An 11,759-nucleotide genomic window follows, 5' to 3' on the forward strand; every position below is an offset into this window, starting at 1 on the left:
TTTTCCACTTACATTTTGTTTTTCCCAAAAGAAATAGACACAACATAAAATTCAGTATGCCTTGGAATAAACAGGTTGACATGGTGGAAATTGAAGAGTTGCTTTGTATTCAATTCTTTCTTCTATCTGATTCTGCATTAGTGTTCTATTGCCTAGCACTAACATCTGCATGCAGGTTTACAAAGGGTCACTGCTGGGAATGATTTTATTGTAGGAAATTTGAGTTACAGCCAGCAGCCAAACCTGAGACAAACGCATTTAGAGGCTGTGTGATAAGCCATCATCAAAACAGACTGAACTGGGCTGAAAAGAAGGCTTTAGACACTTTTCAGTTTTCAGCTGTACAACATATTGTTGAGAAATACTAAAGGAAAATTTGTATCAGTGTTTGAATATTTGTATTAGTGTTAGAAATAATTGTAATTGCTGATATTGTTGAAATCTCAGACAGGTTTCCATGGCTTAGAGTGTTCGTTAACCTGTAAAGAAAACAGAGCCTCCAGATCTCAAGAGACTGCCCTAAGAGATATAAGGGGAATAGGTTATACTCATCTTTGGATATCACTTTTTGCAAAAATGACTTTTGATTGGTAGTTTTGGTTAGATCATGGCTCCTGTGTCACTACTATGGTGGTGGTGCTGAGCATCTGTACTATTTTTCAAGTAGTGGAACAAATATTGGTTTTAGCTGACATCTAAACTCATCTTCCTAGAGTCATAAATCAATTTTAATGGTTCCAGTAAATTGGTTAATCAGTGTTTGAAAGGAAAATTGACTACTCCCTCCTTTCATTATTCCAGAATGTTTCACTCCAGCCATTGCCACATCTCACATAAAAGTTTCTACAATATTTTGTACAACTTCTTATATATGAAATATTTTAAACTTAAGTTTAAATATCCAAAATATACTCTATTAGAAGTATTTTAAAATATATACTGTTTTAACTATGATGCAGTTTGCAAATATTCTATAGACATTCTAATGATATTACACTGTATATAATGCACCAAAATGTCAATCATATTGCAAATGAACACTATCCAAGCAAATTTTTTATACAGTTCCAAGTGAAGAAATGAGATCATAATTTTGTGAAGCAATTCAAAAGCTGGTCTGTACTGTAGTTTATTGTACGACTGATTGACCTTTTCCTTCTTGAACTCAAATTTAAAATTTAACGTAGGTCATCAGGTTACTGATTTCTTAAATGCTCCATAAAAGGTACAGCATAAATATAATTTTAAAGTACATGAACTCTAGGGAAACGCAAATTTAGAAATTCTGAACAGACCTGGTACTTGGAGAGAAGAGGAAAAAAAAAAAAGAGGTGTATTTGACATACAGATGAATGAGAAATCAGTTCCTGTTAAAACTGCTCTAACATACAGAGCAACTATGATATTCCTCATGTCAGGCATATCTGTGCTTTGCAAAATCTACTAGAATTGTATGAGTAATGATTGATTTGATGTTATTTGAAAGTACAAATATTTCAGTTGTCATAATTTCTAACTTCCTGATCAACTGATTCAAATGAAATGTGTTACATAATTCTGTGATATTTATTACTAGTTAAATTTCATTAATTGAATATGTTTGGTGTGAGCCAAGCCTTGATTGAATCATTCTGTAAGAACAGAACAGGACTAGCAGGGATTTTTATTTTTCATACTGTAGCTGTTATTTTGCCTATTTATTCTTTCAGGGTCTCCAGCTGTCAATATTGTTTGATGAAGCAGGCCAGTGGTATTTTCCTTCTTGTTATGATTTAATTAACCTCATAGTAGAAATTCAGTAGCTGTTACAAATGTTTTGTTTGGACTCTAATTTTCTGTCAGCTTTTTTTGTTTGTTTTTGTTTGTTTGGTGTGTATGAGTTTGTTTTTTTGGTTTTTGTTTGTTTTTTTGGTTTTTGTTTGGGTTTTTTTTTTGTGGTGGGGGAGGAGGATGTTGTGGTTTTTTTTAAGTGGAAGAGTATAAGGAGGACTGTTCAACAGCAGATGTCCTGGTTTCAGCTGGGATAGACTTAACCATCTTCCTAGTAGCTGGTGCTGGCTGTGTTTTGGTTTTAGTCTGAGAATAACGCTGATAACACACTGATATTTCAGCTGTTGCTCAGTAGTGTTTACCCTGATGAAGGACTTTTCATTCTCATGCTCTGCCAGTGAGGAGGGGCACAAGGAGCCATGAGGGAGCAGAGGCAGGACACCTGACCCAGACTAGCCAAAGGGATATTCCATGCCACATTACGTCATACTAGGTATAGAAACGGGAGGGAGTTACTTGGAAGAAGGGAGTGGTCACTGCTTGGGTCAGACTTGGGTGTCAGTCAGCAGGTGGTGAGCAGTTGTATTGTGTGTCGCTATTGTTTAAGAAGACAGTGGTGAGTGAGCGGCTGCATGGTACTGAGTTACCAGGTGTGGTTAAATCACGACACAGGAACAGGCCAAGATGGGTAAGATATCTAACAACTGCCAAGAGCTGGAGCAAAGAATAAAACAACAAATGAAAAGGACCAAGAAAATGGAAGAAAGACAATCATGTTCTTATCTCAACCCGTGGGAGTTGCATTCTTTTTGATTCCCCTCTCCGTCCCTCCGAGAGCAGGGGAGGGCTGAGCGAACGAATTACCTGACTGGGTTTAAACCACGACAGTTCTTTTTGGCGCCCAACGTGGGGCATGAAGGGTTGAGATAACGACAGATTAATAGATCTGATTGGCTCTCACTTGATCTAAGCTTGGAATAGAAGAGTAAAAACTGAAGTTGGGAAAAAGGAAACTTTACAGAGGGAAACTTCTCAAATAATAAAAAAAAAATAAATAAACATTTTAGTTAAAACCACATACACAAAACCAACTTGCCTAACTGCTCAAAGTACTAAATGCTAAATGAAGGAATATCAAGTGGTTAAGGTGCTTGCCCCAGAGCAGGGAAATCCTGGGTTCAGCCTTTGACATTATCATTGATTTCCTGTGGTTCAATCTCTCTGGTTCATTCTTTAAAGGGAAGATAGCAATAAAAATAAATAATACAAAATAAAATAAATAATATATTTATAATTGTGAGGCTTTTAGTTACTGAATTTACAGGGTTATTGCTTATAATGATATGATAATATTTGCACTGAGAGAAATTAGAATACCAGTGACTTTAATATGATTTATGAATATGTTTTCCACTAATAAACCAACAGTAATCTTTTGATTTTTCTTTCAGATTGGTTTTGATATTCAAATTATTGTGAAATATTTACTGAAATAATATTTGAATATACATTTTTACCAGGCATAATTTTTTATATACCTTTGATAAGCGGTTTAGAAATAAACCATCATATGTAGCTAGGACTATTGCAATATTCTGTTTGAAAAATGCAAATATAATAAGAATATCAATGATTAACTAAGAAAATCACAAAAAGCAACCAATGAGGGAGGACTGTTAGAACAGTTGACTAAGTAAGTATCAATAATTATGGCCTGGTTACATTCATAATCAACACAGAAAAAGCAGTCTGTACTTGTAATAACTATATTAGTCTTTTGGATAGGTTAGAATCTCACCTTCATAGGGAATGGGAAATTAAAATTATAAAAAGAGAAAAAGAATCTGAATAAAACTGAACTTTATTGAAACTATTAGAAACAACTTATGAGAGCTGGCTGTGTTTTTCAAGAAACTAGTATGTTCTAGGTTTCTGTAAGACTTCATGTAACTTTATTTCTTTTCTTCATATACTATACATCAAAATGTTATTTATTGTGAGTAAGCATTCCAGAAATTGACTCTAGAAATGTTAAGAAACAGTAGCACATCAGTGCAATGCCTGTAGCACAGAACAGAACAATTGGAAAAGACTTACAATGATCATCTAGCCCAGCTGCAGCTGTTGTAATCTGTATAAGTAATTTCTGTATTTTACATGTTTCAGAAGATACAAGTTAAACTGTACACAGTTAGAAACAAACTGCAGCTTGTGAAGAGGCCACTCTGGAGGAGGTTTATCCAGTAGGACTGTAGCCCTTGGAAAAGACCAATACTTGAGCAAGGAAAAATCTTGAGAAGGTAGGAGTGGCAGAGAGATGGTGTTAGGGAGGGTAGGAGGTAGAAGCACTGGTAATAAAGTAGATTAATTTTCCCCAGGTCACATTGGTTTTGCCCATAGTGGCAAGTGGTAAGTGATTTCCATATCTTTATCTTGACTCATGAGTTTTTTGAGATAATTTTCTTCCCCTGTCCTGTTGCAGGGATGGGGAGGAGTAAGAGAACAGCTGGGTGGGTGTCTAGCAGCTAGCCAAGATCAACTCACCACAACTGCCCAAAAATTCTCACATACATGTGTTAATGCCTTAAAGTAATACAATGTATATCCCTTACTAATTATTCATGAACCAATAGGGCTGAGTGACATAAGGGTAAGCATGACCTGGCAAACCATTTGTAACACAGACAAAGCAAAATGGCACTCAAGAACTGAAACATGAGACTGTAATAAAAAAGGGAACAAAAAATGAGATTTTTAGAAGAAGCTGTATATTTTATTTCTCATTTGAATACAGATATTAATGTTGAAAGATCATAAATTCATAAAATAGCTTTAGGTTGGTATTTTACTAAAGAAATTAACTCTCTGCTTCTGAATTTTCTGTTTTGCACAATAACCTATAGTGAAATTACTTTATATATGAAAAGTTTATTCACTTCAGTAAATATCATGCTCTTAATATATTTTCCAAATACTGTTATATCATAAAATGTTACAGAAAATAATAAGTACGTTTTATAATTAGAACTCCACAGGATCACAATCTGAGATTACTCATTTTCTTGAACATTCCTGAACCACCCTCTGTATGACATTTGAATGTCACAAAGCTTCATTTATTAATATTTGCACAGTAGCATGGAATACTTAGATAATAGTTTGTAGATTTGTGACGAGTTCTTATTAGACCCCATGTAAGCCATAGATATAGACAGTTTCCTGCAGTTTCATAGGCAATGTCTGTAGGACTGCATAACCAGCTAACGTTCACCAATGAAGAGGTTAAAATATTTAGTAGAAAATAAGAAAACAAAGGATAAACAAACATAAACACTAAAAAGTCCTCAAAATATAGTGTTCATGACATTAAAAAAAACAATTTTTCAGATGCCAAAAGGTTGTACCCTTCCATTAATTTGCTGCAGGCCAACAAAGTGAGGAGAACAGGTTTAAAATAGGGAAGAATACTAACTTACTAATCATTATTCTTTGACGTTATAGTTTTATGTACTCAGGCCTCAGACAGCTGTACTTTAAGCTGACTGTGAAAGTCATACTAAATGGATAGATACGTGACTGAAGATGTGCTTTGTTATTAGTTTCATGTCTTGTGCATAAGGATCTTTCCTTAAAGTACTAAAAGTGGGTTCTTATTGCATATTTACCTTTTAAAAAAAATAAATTAGTTGTGTTTATCATGAGTTCACAGAATTTGTTCATGGAGTGAATCACAGGCTCTGGAGTAACATTCTTATTCAAGAGATAAAAGAGAGGCAGTAGCTTGGTTTATGCAGCAAAGCTGAGTAAGTTATCTTAGACTGAAGTCATTGAATATGATAAAATTTCTGTTCAATGGGTTTTGACATAGACATGCACCTCTGCTTATGTGTATTGAAGGATGGAGAAATTTTTTTTTTTTTTTTTTTTATTTGTGAGCAGCTTTTTGCAGCTTAAGAAGTCCTGGAGTTTAGGCTTATTTTCTTATTTTTAGGTTATGGGTTTTGGCTTGATTTTTTTTTTTTTTTTTTTATTTTTCATGCCTACACTTCAAGTATTTCCAGTAATGTTACTTCATGTGATGTGTCACATGAAGGTATTTCACATGAATATTTAAAAGCAGATTAAACCATCCACTCACCAATATTAGCATATGCCTTTTCCATGAAGCTTAAAAAAAAACACTTGTCAAGCCAATGCTCTTATTCATCAACAGTTTACTAATGACAAACAATATCTTCTGCATTTTTTAACCTTTTGGGGTTTTTTTCTCATTTTCTTACTTACTGAATAAATTCTTAGCCTTCCCATTATTTTTCACAGAAAATGTGTCTCACATTGTCTTTTTTTTCTGATGCATCCTCTAACTAACTCTTCTGTACTGACATATAATATATTACTGGAAATATGTTAATTCAGAAAATTTTAAGACTTGGTCTGCCATGCTTTTGTTATGAATTCTTATCACATTGAAAAATACCATAAATCTAAAAAAGTGAGTTTGAACTCATGTTTCTTCTTCAACAAGAAGAAGAAACTCGTGTTTCTTCTTCAACAAGAAAGTCATATGATTTGTTTACTAGGTACAAGATCTAGACGTATAACTGTGCAGTTTGCCATAGGAAGTATGTAGGTGCTTGAAAAATTTACTTTTACAAATACGATAAATACTTGATAGCAGTACTGAAAAGAAGTGAACAAAAGAAATGTTTTATATAAATTATGTGTTTAAACATAAAAGTACCATTTTTTCTGTTAAAAAGAACATCATTCATTAAATATTATAAACCAAAGAAATTATTCCCTTGTGTACATCCAGCATAGCTCTTTATAATATCTCATTACAACTATGTATTAAAACAATATTAAAATTCACACAGGATTTTGTTTCCATGATATAGATTAAAATAATTACTGTTGGAAATATTTTTTACATTAAGAGGCAGTCTCTTAATCTTCAGATAAAGAGGGTATGTCAGGCTTGCTGTCTCCTTTCCATCATTTCAAATGATGGAAAAACATTTCCTTTAAAAGAAGAACCATTAGGAAATTTTTCATGAAAGATTCCACCTTCTAATGAATAAAAAACCCTCCACTGAATATCTGATAGTTTTTTTAATTCAGAGATGTCATCTGAAAAAGATTTATTTTATTCAAAACAAACCAGACATTTTCTGAGGACTGAAATATATTAAATGATCATATTAGCTAAACAAAATATGAATTCCTAAATACTAATTCCAAGCATTATTTAATCTTCAATTTAACTTTTAAAAATAATTGAAATTTCTTTTCATTGAAGAACTAATCTGTAAATCTATAAAAAGAAAAATATCTCAGGTTTTGAAGGTCAAGCCATGACTGGAATATACAAAAAATTTGTCAGTAGTTCTTTTTTTTTACCATTCATTACTATGTATTTGTAAGCATTATAAATAACTAGCTTTTAATTCAGCATATTTTCTGTTAGCTTTATTTGTGATTTTTTCTTTATTGCTTGCGACAGAGATCACAAATCTTACACTGCTGCTACTCTTTGTGACACAGTGTCACTGAAAACTTGTGGGAAACTAAGTGTTTTTTGATTCTAATGGAACTATATGAAGGTAGAGTTGCCAGCTTTCTCTTTGTAACTGATGCAGAAGATGAAAATTTTTCCTTTTTTGACAATATTTCGTGGTAATATTAATTTCTGATTTCAGTTTTCCTTTTTTATTTCACCTTTTTTTTCCTCTCATGCATATGATACATTTTCTTTGCTTTATGTAGTGTTCTTTCACTTCGGAATCTCCACTTCACATTGGTTTTGTCATTCGTGAAGCATTTTGCTTTCCTGTCAGAGTGTGGAGTGGGAACAGTGTGTACTGGGAAGGAGGTTTGCTGTATGAGTATTTTCCACATGGGTATTTCTGTTTGAGCCCCAAGAGTCTTCTTTCAAGTGGCATAATCTTTTTGAAAAAGAATATTAAAAATCACACCTCAATGTAATCACAAAAGATCTTCATCTTTTGAAGGTGTTTGTATTTGTATGCATTATGGTGTGAAACAGCTATATTTTTCCTTTTCTTCTGAGCACCTTGAATACCAGTTAGTTGCAGTTAAATCCATGTTTTGCTACATTGTTTCTAAAGGCTTGACAGCAATTATTTAATAATTACTAACATTTAATTATTTAATTCCATGGCTGTGACGACCTATTTAGAAAATTTTACACAGAGTGTCATTAACTCTTTATTACCGATTCATTATCCGATATTGTAGCAGTAATGTATTTAATAACTGTTCCCTAAATAAACCAACTTGAGAAACTTTTTCCATGGCATTCTACAAATATACACAAGTAAGTAGTTAATTTAATTCTCAATTAAATAGCTACTAGTTAATAGTAATAATTTAATTTTTAAACCCTTTGTTTACCACACAATGAAATTAGACTAAAAATAAAATAGCATTAAAATAAATCTAAAAGAAAGCAGAAAAAGGCTGGGTTTTTTTCTTGATCTGTTTTGGGGGAATATAAAACTTTCTAGGGATACTTCTCTAGGGATCTAATTATTACCAACAGAGGCCAGAAAAAGATATTTGATTTTGAAGTACATTCACTGAGAACCCAGGTTAGCATCAGAAATGAAATAAAGCAAAACCCAAAACCCACAAACAGTAAATTTCTCTGAAAATTGAAATATCCATGTGATGGTATTGTTCAAAAAGTTGTATTTTATCAAGAAATTATTCTGCAGTGTACCAATAATTACACAACAGTGCAAATTTTGGCATTTCTTGATTCACTGTTAACATTCTTGGAGCTTAAAACCAGTTTTTAACCAGAGAAATGCAGTCCTTTTTATGGGACATATATACAACATAGTTAAGCATTTCTTTTTAAAGTTCTTTTGGTTGTGGTACATATAATACTATTGCTGATTTTCTTACATATTCATCATCAAAAAAAAAATCTGTTTTCACAACTAAAATTTAATTATTTAGAGTCATTAAGTGTTTCAGCCATTCATACCCGAGATATCCAGCCTTCTTCAAATCTGCACCAATGGCTTGCAAGAAAAAAAACACTCATATGTAAATTAGTAAAGACTACAACTGTGCCAGCCAGGAAACAGGGGCTTAAGAGCATAAAGAGTAAATGTTTATTAAAAAACTCTTCTTTAATACATGTTGCCATCAGAAAGGAAAAAATCTGGAGAGTTTGGGATATTAAATGCTGGTTTTGTCCTGTGAAATGTACTGAAATATCTAGCCCCATGTTTAGTTGTTCATACTTTCCTTACAGGCTTTATTATGAACATTTATTTTCAGCAGCTGAATTTCAGTGTTTGTAATCCTATCTGTTACTCACTTTCATTGCTGGTAGGATTATTTCCCAGGAATACAGGGTCTTAGGTTAAATATCTGTCTTCACAGTTTCAATATCTACTGGTGTTAGACAGTATTTTTTACCTCTGTCACTTTTATTTTACAGATACTGTAAAGGAATTGGTATTTGAGGAGGTTAAAAGAGAATCAGCAACAGAAAATAAGGTTCAGTGATCATGCAGAAGGCAGACATATTTCAAGCTGTCCTACCAATAAAGCAGTCCACTACCAAAACCTTCAGCAGAACACCTCTTGGTAGGGTAAAAATTAATGTGCTTTTTAATGCTTGTTTTAAGACTTAGGTTATCTTTTTTTTTTTTCTACTGAGAAGTCATGCAAATCAAATTTTCTCCAGCTACATTTAGTTTCCACTTGATGTTGACAAGATAGGAAATCAAATGTTAATGTACAGGTAATGACTGAGAAATTATATGTTTACACTAATGGATTGCTGTTCATTAGCGCACTCTAAGCACACATTCTCATCTATCACTACATATTCATCTTTCCTGCAAGTGCTCTGCTGATTCTCAAATATATTGCTTTAACGGAGAAAACCTCGTATTTATGCTATGGTCATGTTCCTGCGTTTCAAGGTTTATCAGGTATTTTTCTGCCAGACCAGGGTTTTACAGGAGGAAGGGGTTAGTTTTAAGTGTGTTTCTAAAAAACTGCTTGCAGGTTTGAAAGTAATACCAAATTGTGACATCATCACGATATCTTCTGAGATGAGTTCTAATACAAATTGCTATTTGTTTCCAACAGTTTTGAAACCTAAGAATTCCAATCAAGGTTTCTAAAACAGAAGTAAAAAAAAAAAAAAAAGAGTATCTATCTATTATAAATAATTAATTTTAAAGGTTTATCCGCATTTTTGTCTTCTTTTATTTCTGCTATAGTGGCATTTGCCTGTACTATGGATCAAATAGCTGCACACTGATGTAACTTTTTAAAATACCAAGTTCATTGTTGACTTATTGCAGACAGATGAAATAACTGGAGGTGGGTAATTGTCTGGCAGCCAGTGAGAAAGCTATGCTATAATACAGGCAGATGAGTCAGGAATGTGACTGCATTTCGAACTGGTTCTATTGACTACAATTTTAGTAAGATACTAAGCAGGCAATTAAAGACCTTTGTGGATATTCTGGTTAAGGACTGGAAAATTCTACTTATACACCTTAGAAGTAATCCATGTTATGCTGTAAAAAATGACCCTATTTCCTGAAAATTTGCAACCTATATGTATATATGTGTGTGTGTGTGTATACTTATGCATATATTTCTATTTTTCTGTATTTTAGCACCCATAACGGTTATTTTGCATTGCCATGTAAGAAGCCAGCAAGAGTAATTTCAGCTTTTAAGCTACCAATATATTTTTTGTTGTGCATACCCGAGCATACAAACCCCAGCGAAGCCGAAAGAAAGACTCACTCTTACAGGTTTGTATCATCTTCCCTTCACTGCTATTGAAAAGAATGTACTGATAAACCATGTATATAAAAAAAAGATCTTAATATATCCATTGTATTTTTCCACTGAATTCTTCCTGAGTAGAGTGTTTTTGCCTAGGAAAAGAAAAAAAATAAAATGAATCAACACTAAAAGAAAAATGTGGGAGTTGTTTTTTAACAACATGATTTATCCTAACCAAGATGTAACGTGTATTCTTAGTCATTCAGACTGCTTGAATTAGTATGGCATTCTAAAATCATCTATTCTAATTTAGTCAGAAAATACAGGATTGATGATTTAGGGTGCACTACAACCAGTTTCATTATTCATGTAATGCAAGAGATCTTACCAGACAGTGGAATGCTTCTTCCTTTTCTTTTTTAAACTGCAAATCTATAAATTTGATCCACTTGATTTCTTAAATTGCTTAAGTAAACATGGCATAATTTCTACATTATTCAACTAATTCTTATACAACTTAGTATCCACTGTATATACGTATTGATTTATGTGTTTGAAACATGTTGTTTAACCCCTGCAGTAGTTTTCATATGGATGTTATTAAAAAACCTATGAAGAGGAAGAAGCCCAAGATAGTTATGAAAAGATGTGTCCATAACAGAAGGACAAATAAAACATTGGAAAAAGCATAAAACCTTGAGAGCTTTTGTTGCTGATTTTTGTTTTATGGGTTTGGTTTGGGGGTTTTGCTGTTTTTTTCTCCCCCCATAGTAAGCTGAAAAGGAAAATGAAGATTTTTCACGCACTAGTTAATAAACAATTTGACAGAAGATGCAACCTGGTGTTTGAGTTATATTTAGTCTGTGTCATTACTGGTGGTATACATCATCAAAACGTGATTTCATGCAAAAGAAGCTTACTCAGGGGACAGAAGACAGAAGGTAGAGTGTTTGCAGAATATCTGGATATCTACATTCCTTATGTTTACTTTCTCTCTTTCTTCAATAAGTACATGGCATGACTCCAGACAGCAAAACAAATGAGTGAATAGAGAAGGAGACAGATGGTAGAGTATTTTTAGCACTAATGATAGGAGCTTCTAGAAAATGCTACTTGCAGTGTGAATCACAAATGTCTTTTATATATATATATATATTAGCTTTATTTATTGAGAGCAGCCATGAGGAGAAAGACTTGGGGTG

At 33.0% G+C, this 11,759-nt stretch overlaps 1 long non-coding RNA gene across 1 annotated transcript; it reads left to right on the top strand.

Moving 5' to 3' along the window:
- The first annotated feature begins 7,319 nt into the window (after nucleotides 1–7,319).
- On the top strand, nucleotides 7,320–11,327 carry LOC134157402 (uncharacterized). Its single transcript, XR_009962311.1, has 4 exons — nucleotides 7,320–7,373; nucleotides 9,245–9,393; nucleotides 10,443–10,583; nucleotides 11,138–11,327. It is a non-coding gene; the product is annotated as an uncharacterized LOC134157402 (long non-coding RNA).
- Nucleotides 11,328–11,759: the final 432 nt, after the last annotated feature.

Source organism: Pezoporus occidentalis, unplaced genomic scaffold (genome assembly GCF_034315485.1).
Source record: "Pezoporus occidentalis ecotype Australia unplaced genomic scaffold, CSIRO_AGI_Poc_V1 ctg95, whole genome shotgun sequence".
In the NCBI taxonomy this organism is placed as follows: domain Eukaryota; kingdom Metazoa; phylum Chordata; class Aves; order Psittaciformes; family Psittacidae; genus Pezoporus; species Pezoporus occidentalis.